At 41.5% G+C, this 9,030-nt stretch overlaps 1 long non-coding RNA gene across 1 annotated transcript; it reads left to right on the forward strand.

The window, feature by feature from the left end:
* The first annotated feature begins 6,333 nt into the window (after positions 1–6,333).
* LOC125910873 (uncharacterized) lies at positions 6,334–8,736 on the forward strand. Its single transcript, XR_007454204.1, has 3 exons — positions 6,334–6,415; positions 7,196–7,248; positions 8,092–8,736. It is a non-coding gene; the product is annotated as an uncharacterized LOC125910873 (long non-coding RNA).
* The last annotated feature ends 294 nt before the right edge of the window (positions 8,737–9,030 follow it).

Consider the following 9,030-nt stretch of genomic DNA (forward strand, 5'->3'; position numbering starts at 1 on the left):
CAACTACTCATTTCTGCTACTGTAGTGCAAAAGCTGCCATTAGCAATACTTAAACAAATGGATATAGGTGTGTTCCAATAAAATCTTGTTCACATATAAATAAAAATGTCACTATTTGCAGATGACGTGATATTATATATAGGAAATCCTAAAGGCTCCATCAGAAAACTGTTAGAACTAATGAACAAATTCAGTAAAGATGCAAGATGCAAAATCAATACACAAAAATCTGTTAGAAAACAATGGTGACCTATAGAAGAGTGAAGAGAATTGAATTGAGGACAAAGATGGAAGATGGATTTCTTTGAATATAACTTATTTTGTAGATTTAATCTTGGAATCATGTAAATATTTTACATCATTATCATTAGAAGATGGAATTAAGGAAATAAAGCAATTGCCAAGAATCGGGAAAAAAAAAAAAGCCTGGGGCATTTCTTTACACTCATAATAAATTATAAGAAAGAGAAATTAAGAAAACAGTCCCACTTACGATTGCATAAACAAGAATAAAATTCCTAGGAACAAAGAGGTGAAAGACCTGCATATTGAAAACTACAAGACATTAATGAAAGAAATTGAAAAAGACACACATAAATGGAAAGATATCCCCTGCTCATGGATTGGAAGAATTAATATTGTTAAAATGTCCATTCTACTCAAAGCAATCCACAGATTTAATGCAATCCTTATCAAAATTCTAAAGGGATTTCTCATAGAACTGGGACAAACAATCCTAAAATTTGTAAGGAACCACAAAAGACCCCAAATAGCCAAATAATTCTTGAGAAAGAACAAAGCTGGAGGCACCACACTCCTTAATTTCAAACCACATTACAAAGCTATAGTAATTAAAACAGTATGGTATTGGCATAAAAACAAACATAGATCAATAGGACAGGATAGAGAGCTCAGAAATAAACCAACACATATATGGTCAATTAATTTATGACAAAGGAACCAAGAATATACAATTGGAAAAGGGTAATCTCTTCAATAAATAGTGTTGGGCAAATTGGACACCCACATGTAAAAGAATGAAACCGGACCACCATCTTACAACATACAAAAATATTAACTCAAAAGATATTAAAGACTTAAACATAAGACAGAAACATAAAACTCCGAGAAGAAAACATAATGGGTAAGCTTCTTGACATAGGTCTTGGTAATGATTTTTAAATCTGATACCAGAAGCAAAAGCAACAAAAGCAAAAATAAACAAGTAAGACTATACCAACTAAAAAGCTTCTGCATGGTAAAGGAAACCATCAACAAATTGAAAAGGCAACCTACTGAATGAGAGAAAATAATTAAAATCATGTAACTGATAAAGAGCTAATATTCAAAATAGACAAAGAACTCATACAACTCAATAGCTAAAAAATAATCTGATTAAAAACTGGGCAGAGGATCTGAATTTTTCCAAAGAAGACATACAGATGGCCAACAGATGCACAAAAAGATGCTCAACGTCATTAATCACCAAGGAAATGCAAATTAAAATCACAATGACATATCACCTCATTCCTGTTAGAAGGGCTATTACCAAAAAGACAAGAAATAACAAGTGTTGGCAAAGATGTGATTAAAAAGGAATGTCAGTGGGAATATAAAATGGTGCAGCCACTGTGGAAGACCCTTCAAAAAATTAAAAATAGAACTACCCTATGATCCAGCAATTCCACTTCTGGGTATTTACCCAAAGAAAATGAAAACACAAATTTGAAAACATATACGCACCCGTATGTTCATTGCAGCATTATTTACAATAGCCAAGATATGGAAGCAACCTAAGTGTACATTAACAGAGAAATGGATAAAGAAATTTTGGTAGATGGTAGGTAGATAGATAGATAGATAGATAGATAGATATGCCATAGAAAAAGATTGAATTTTTGCCATTTGCAACAACATGAACAGACCTCAAGGACATTATGCTAAGTGAAATCAGTCAGACAGAGAAAGATACATACTGTATGATCTCTCTTATATGAGGTATTTTAAAAAAGAATCTCATAGATACAGAACACAGATTCGTGGTTACAAGAGGTGGAGGATAGAGGTAGGAGAAAAGGGTGAGCTCCTTTTTTTAGTTTAAATAAATTGAATAAGAATTGTCTAAAAACGAAAAACTTAAAAATTAAGTATTTCAGAGTAGTAAATATTAGTAGTAAAGGAGGTAGTGGAGCCAGATTTGGTCTGTGAGTCATAATCTTCCAGCTTCTGTGATAAAATTATAAAGGATATGTCTCTTGTTTTGGTTACCCATAGCTATAGGACATACCGCCCCAATTCTTAAGCATAAAGTAACAATTATTTTTTTACCTCTCATGATTCTGTGCGTTGATGGATGATTCTTCTGCTCCATGTGATGTTGGCTGCATCTGCAGGCATCAGGGTTATCAACTGGGATGGAACATTCCAGATGGTTCATTCAGCTGTCTGGCATACTGGCAGCACTGGTCAGGAAGCTAGACTCAGCTGGAACATGCCAAGAGCTGAGTGCCAGCTTCTATGCCTCTCCTCTTCCCATTACATAGCAACTCAGGACTCCCCAAAGTACAAAAGGGGAAACTACTTTGCCTTTTCAAAGCGTAGACCGGCACTGTCATTTCTGCCACATTCTATTGGTAAAGAACCTCATCCCTCATCTGTCATCTATGACTAAGTCATCTGTACCCCATGGAGACCTGTGTCAGAATGTCACCTTTCTTACTTGTGGACCTTAAGATGAGATGAGATTATTTTTAATGCTTCGCATTGAAACGGCTACGCAGATTTCTCATCCTATAAGGCAACAGCAAAATATCTTGCTCCAAGGACTTCTCTACCCAGAAAAATGGTGCCTCTGTCCAGTCACAGGTGAAATTAATAAAGGTAAGTTGGTGGAAAAGGCAGAGGGTGCCTATGCCCAATCGGGTCTGGCATGGCTTCAGACTTTCTGGGCAGCCCCTACTAGACTGAGTGTAGGTGGGTCTCTTCTACCAAGAGACCCAGCTCTACCCAAACATCTGGCCTCAGGTGCCACAGGGGGAGCCTGACACCACAGGGCTTGCAAGTGGCAAGAGGTGGGGGTGAACAAAAGCAGACAACTCCCTGAGGCCCAGACACAATACAACTTTCACAAATACAACACCCCCTGAGGATAAGCCCCCTCACTCTCAGTCCCGAAAAATTATAATTTTGGGTTTTATAATGGAGCTGCTACGCTCCTAAGGCCCAACGTAATTCTGATCATGGTAGGGGCACTCACCAAAACGGTAAACGTCCCCGGCACTGGCCCTGTGCTGCCGCTATCAGTCCATCCATTCTCTACCTCTCAGTCTTTGCCATCTGCCCCTCCCCCAAACTCACAGGCCCTTCTTAAAGTCACCGTAAGTCCTGCAAATGACCATGTTGACTTTTGCCACAAGCTGTACTTTCTGTGCACATACACCTTATCTACCACTCTCTCTGCTAGCCTGACCTGCCTGCATCTGTGCTCTCCCCTACACCTCCTCTTCCTGGCCTCTAGCCCAAGACAAGAAGTCAGAGATGGTAATCAAGGAAATACCAGATTATCGCAGATACCCTTTCCAGCTCCAATACCTGCAACCACGCAAAGGAGATGACCCAGAAGAGAAATCAAAGTAATCAGGCCTTTAGTGTGAATATCCCAGAATATCCCTCTGTTCTTTCACTGAATGCAGTGAGGGCTGCCCTGTTCCAGCCCATATTGCGTGGAAGGCCTAGGAAATGGGGGTTGGGGGACAGCTTCCATCCAGATCCTATACCTTTAATCCAGCCAGAAACACCCACACACTATACACCTTCAGGACCATAAATCTGAGCTGTCAACACCCCAACAGAGCTCAAGGCAGTCATCCTATAACCTACTCACCCTAATCCTTTTCTAATCTGCTCTTTGTCTGGTTACCGACTCTTGGTTCTCTCTCCCATTTATAGTCCCGTTGGCTTGACAGATGCGTGTATTCTCCTGCTCTCTTGCCTCTCCGTCAAAGGCCCTGTCTTGGTCTTGCTCACCAGCTCTCGTGTTTTCTACTTTCAGTATAAAATCCCCCAGAGTGCCTGTGAGGATCCTAGTCAGCTCAGTCACTGGGGCCTTTATGGGGAGGGGGGCAGGGATCCACAAAGATCAGTCTTTTTTTATCCCTAGTGCATGGCCCACATCAGGGGCTCATGAACAGTTGTTGAATGACTGAATGATACGTAAAGACCTTGACCTCATAAGCAATTGTCCCATCAAACCCAGACAACTGGCCCACAATGAGCTATTTCCGAATGAGTCTGTGCAAAGTGCCGGCGAAAAGTGATACCCAGTGGAAGATGAGCCAGACTGAACTACTTAAGGAAACAAAGCATCTTTGAGACATGAAATTAATTAACTGCTTCCAAAGGGACCAGAAAGTAGGAGGTTAGGAGGGGGTGGGAAATTTTACATAAATTTCCAAAGGACCAGGGACTTCGTAGTAAACCAAGAATTTCAAGCTCTACATTCAAAACACTGCCTTCCAACATCATGGCTTAGCTGTGTGTGGATAGGCACTCAAAATCAGGATTTGGTTATGTACAAAGGAAAGCTCTGAAGGAGAAAAAACAATAAATTAAATGCATAAATCCGGAGGATTTGGGGCTTCTTAGAAGTTACTGCACAATATTCTCTGAGGGTGATTTTAGACTAGACCTTGACAGGGTGAGATTGTGAATATAAAAGTGAGCTTTTGTCAATCAGAAGGCACTTCTGCAGAAATAAGTTTCTAGAGACTAACCAAAGGGAATTTCAAAGATCCAGTTTACATTCTCTGTGTCTTTGGGCCCATTTCCTTGGGATTTAAGAACCCATAAGGATTTTGAGATCTTGAAACAGCCATATAAAACACTGCTTAGTATGAATCTCACAGTATTTGGTGCCCCCAATCACGGACATTTTATTTCAGTCTGTTCTCTTACCAAATTCCATTACCCAGGCCTCCAGCCTTTGCAAGTTTTGCCAGTTTCCTAGACAGAAGGGAACAACAGCTATATCTGCCCACCATGAGGGTCAGAAACACAGAAGGGAGTGGAGACATGTCAATGGATGAAGAGGTTCTGAATCCAGGATGTTCCCACCCCAGAAAGGAAAAATATCTTTGAGGTCACAGAAAAGTGGTCCTATAACCAGGAAAGGGGGTTATTCCACAAGTACTTTAGCTAAAAAAAAAAAAAAAAAAATTGATACCTTCTGTTTATTGAGAACTGTGAAAAACTTTATATACCTGATCTTAATTCTGCCATTTTGATCATGAAGATAGTTCAACCCCACTTTTGAGCCAAATGGTATTTTGATCCTGCCGTATCCAAAATTTCACAATCAATACACCAGAACAGCTATAGTTTCCTTGGTCATGGGGAGTGGAGAGGGTGTATTCTCTCTGATTCTCTTGCTCTGTCATTGTGTGTGTTTGTGTGTGTGTGTGTATGTATCTGCATTTTCTGTTTGTTCTCTCTCTTCATCTGTGTGTGGTGTCTTTTTCTGTGTTTCTCGGGCTCCCTCTCTCTTTGTGTGACTGCTCTGCAAATCCTCCAATTTTTCTAAATTGTATCTATACCTTTGTATTTTTCTGTCATTGCATATATGTGTTTGTGTATATTGCTTCCTCTCTCTCTCTCTGCCTTTCACTCCGTCTCCCTTTCTTAATCTTTTTCCTTGTCCTCATTTCTCTGCCTCTTTTTGAATCTGATCCAAATGAAAATAATTTCATTAAAAATAGATGGGGCGCCTGGGTGGCGCAGTCGGTTAAGCGTCCGACTTCAGCCAGGTCACAATCTCGCGGTCCGTGAGTTCGAGCCCCGCGTCAGGCTCTGGGCTGATGGCTCGGAGCCTGGAGCCTGTTTCCGATTCTGTGTCTCGCTCTCTCTCTGCCCCTCCCCCGTTCATGCTCTGTCTCTCTCTGTCCCAAAAAAAATAAATAAAAAACGTTGAAAAAAAAAATTTAAAAAAAAATAGAAAAATATCACAAAGTACTTACTGCCTGAGCTAGAATATTTTTCAAGAAACCAAACTGAATTAATGGAATTGCTTAAGAAAAAAATGCACGTCTAACAAAAACCGAGTGATATTGGTATGATTCTATTAAAACTCTTTTATTCACAATGTAAGATGGCAAGGTCAAATATTCTGGGCCCCAAAATCATGAGGCCACAAGCACCTGCAGCCTGCCTCCTCCATTCCAGCAGCTCCCTGGACTGTGATTGGCTCCAGGCACGGTGAAAGAGGACTTCTTAGAGAACAAAGGGTCAAGGCAGATACCAAAGGTCAGGAGTCAACCCCACCTTGGCCATTTCCAGCTGGCCTCAGGACATGGCAAGCACCAACACTGGCAGCTGCTAAAATCAAAGCCCTTTGCTCAGAGCTCTAGATGGCACTGCCCAGGTAAGAACATTGGTCTCCTCTTGTCTTCTTGCTTGTATTGAAAGCCAACAGAGAAAGAGAAGCAGTCCCGAAAACTTGGATCACACTTAGCTCCTTTAAGAAAGCCCACCATACCCGCTTCTTCCTTTGCTCCCTGTTTCTCCAGGCTCCCTTCACCCAGCAACTCATTTCCATACTTAGATATGCACGTACACACGCACACACACAGATAACAAGGTTTCTTTCTGCCTTTCCATCCTTCCAGTGGTAGATAATAATTGCTAATATTTACTCAAAGCTAACTATGTGGCAAACACTATTTTAAACACCTTCCATGTCTTATTTCATCTACTTCTCACAACATTTTATGCAAGTGCTATTATTATCTCTAATACCCGAGATAAGGAAACTGAGACATAGACAACTTAAGTAACTTACTAAAATGCATACAATCAGCAAGGGGAAAAGCCAAGATTCTCACTGCAGAGCCTATACCACAAACACTATATTAGATTGCCTAAAGCTAACTGTTGATGATTAGCAGATATTAGTAGAGAAAGCTATGTGCCCTCTTTATTCTCTAATGAGCTCCCAGGACCCAATAGATAATAAGCTTCTCAAGATCAAACAGTTTTAGAATGCTGAGCAGCACAGAAAATTTGGGGTCACTTTGAAGGGGGACTAACTACTTTGAGTACTGGGGGGAAAAATCACATTTCCCTGACTTCTTATTTAGAGAATAATCAAGAAAATGTTTCCCCTTTCTCTCTCACTGAATACAATTTATCTTTATCAAACCAGAAAAGAATGTAGCTCCAGCTGGAAGTTTCTCACAAAGCCTTGGGAGATGAAAGGTACAGTAATAGATACACAAAGCAGTTGCTTTTTATCTGTGAAGAGCTGGTTTCATATGGTCCTTTCATAAGAGTGAAAAATAAGACATTGTGTTTATGTGGAGCATACATTTGTCTGCGTCACAAAAAAAAAAAAGGAGTATGACTGTCTACCGGGACAACCTAAATCCTTCACTGTTTGTATTTGGTCTGGCCCAGGTGCTCCATAATAGTGGAAAACCTGCTTTTTAAGCACCTGAAGTATAGACCAAGTGGCCAATTTAGGCTCAAAGCAACCGCATTTGTTATCTGTCCTAAACAGGAGCCCAACCCATACTTTTTACTCAGCTAAAGAAAGGGAACACTGAAAATTTCGTAAACAGGACAATTGATGGTACCTGGCTTTGTGTCAAGCAAAAGCCAGCCTCTGCATTGAAAAGTCGTGACCTTGAAAAGCTGGTTAAAATGGATGATGCGTGGGCTGCTGGCTGGAGAGCCAGCCGAGAAGTAGGTCAGCGAAGTTACAGGCTGGCTTCTGTCACTCCCAGACAGAGCCTGTGCAGCTCAGAGGGGAAAAAAAAAAAAAAAAAAAACAACAATCTTCTCAGACAGAATAAGACACTGTGTGTGGTTCCAGACAGCATGTCGTATTGAGAAAACCATCACCACTGAATGGAATCATCAAGGGGGAGCTGTCAGCCCCTGCCCCATCCAGGAGACTATTTTCTGCTCATTTAATTAATTAGGGGTTGCCCTGTTTTGTTTTGTTTTGTTTTGTTTTGTTTTGTTTGTTGTTTCCAACCACAGAAATAAACTTTGTTGTTCACGCCTCTGTAGACCTCACCACACTGTCACTTCTTACAGGCTGCCTGCCAGGCTTGGCAGGGCTGACAGACAAGAGGAGCTAATGAGGAAGCCAGGATATCAAAGGGATGTTGGACTTCGTGATGAAAGTCAAGCTCAGGACCATTCCCCTCATCCACCGTCCCCACTACCTCCTCTGCTCTGAGAGGCGCTATAATGCATCGCCCAGGGACACAGCTTCCAAATCCAACTGCCTGGTTTTTAATCCCCTAGGCTCACTCATTAGCTGTGTGAACTCGGACACATATCCTAACCTTTTTATTTCTTGATTTTTTCATCTTCAGGATAGGAGTAGCAATTGTACATACCTCATGCACACGTGTCAGAATGCCAGGAGGGAGAAGTTCACTCAAATTTGGATAATCCCAGGAGGTTTTAGTAAAAGAACTAGCTACAAAGGAGGATAGAGGATGTAGCAAAACCACAAGAGAGGGGGCAGTGCCCCAAGGCCAACAACAGTGGATGTCATTATCATGCCCAGGCCTGAAAGGACACCGGGACAAGCGTGGCTATCTACACCCAAAGAAAGCCAGAGCTCTGTGAAGACAGGTGCCTGGTGTGAGTCATGACCTTCAGTGCAAAGATGCAGCCAGCTCATAGCAACCTGACAGCAAAGGAGATGCACAAATAAATGCACTGACCTCACTCTACTCCCTCCCTCAGGGTCTCCATTCTTCCCATTGGTTAAAACCGAAAGAGACAGGATGGCACGGGGACCCCCTGATGCATTGCAGGGGCAAATGGAAGCTCCTGAGCACCAAGAATTCCAGAGCCTGGCACAGAGCCTGTACCACACATTCAGGATATAGTAACAGCTTACTTCGTATCCCTAGTTACTTGTTCTTGGATACACCATGTACTGTGTAACTTGGACAACAGACTGGGAACCGAAACCATTGCTCCTTTCCCATCCTGCCTCAGGGATTCTCCCAGGTTCCT

Source organism: Panthera uncia (genome assembly GCF_023721935.1).
Source record: "Panthera uncia isolate 11264 chromosome C1 unlocalized genomic scaffold, Puncia_PCG_1.0 HiC_scaffold_3, whole genome shotgun sequence".
NCBI lineage: Eukaryota > Metazoa > Chordata > Mammalia > Carnivora > Felidae > Panthera > Panthera uncia.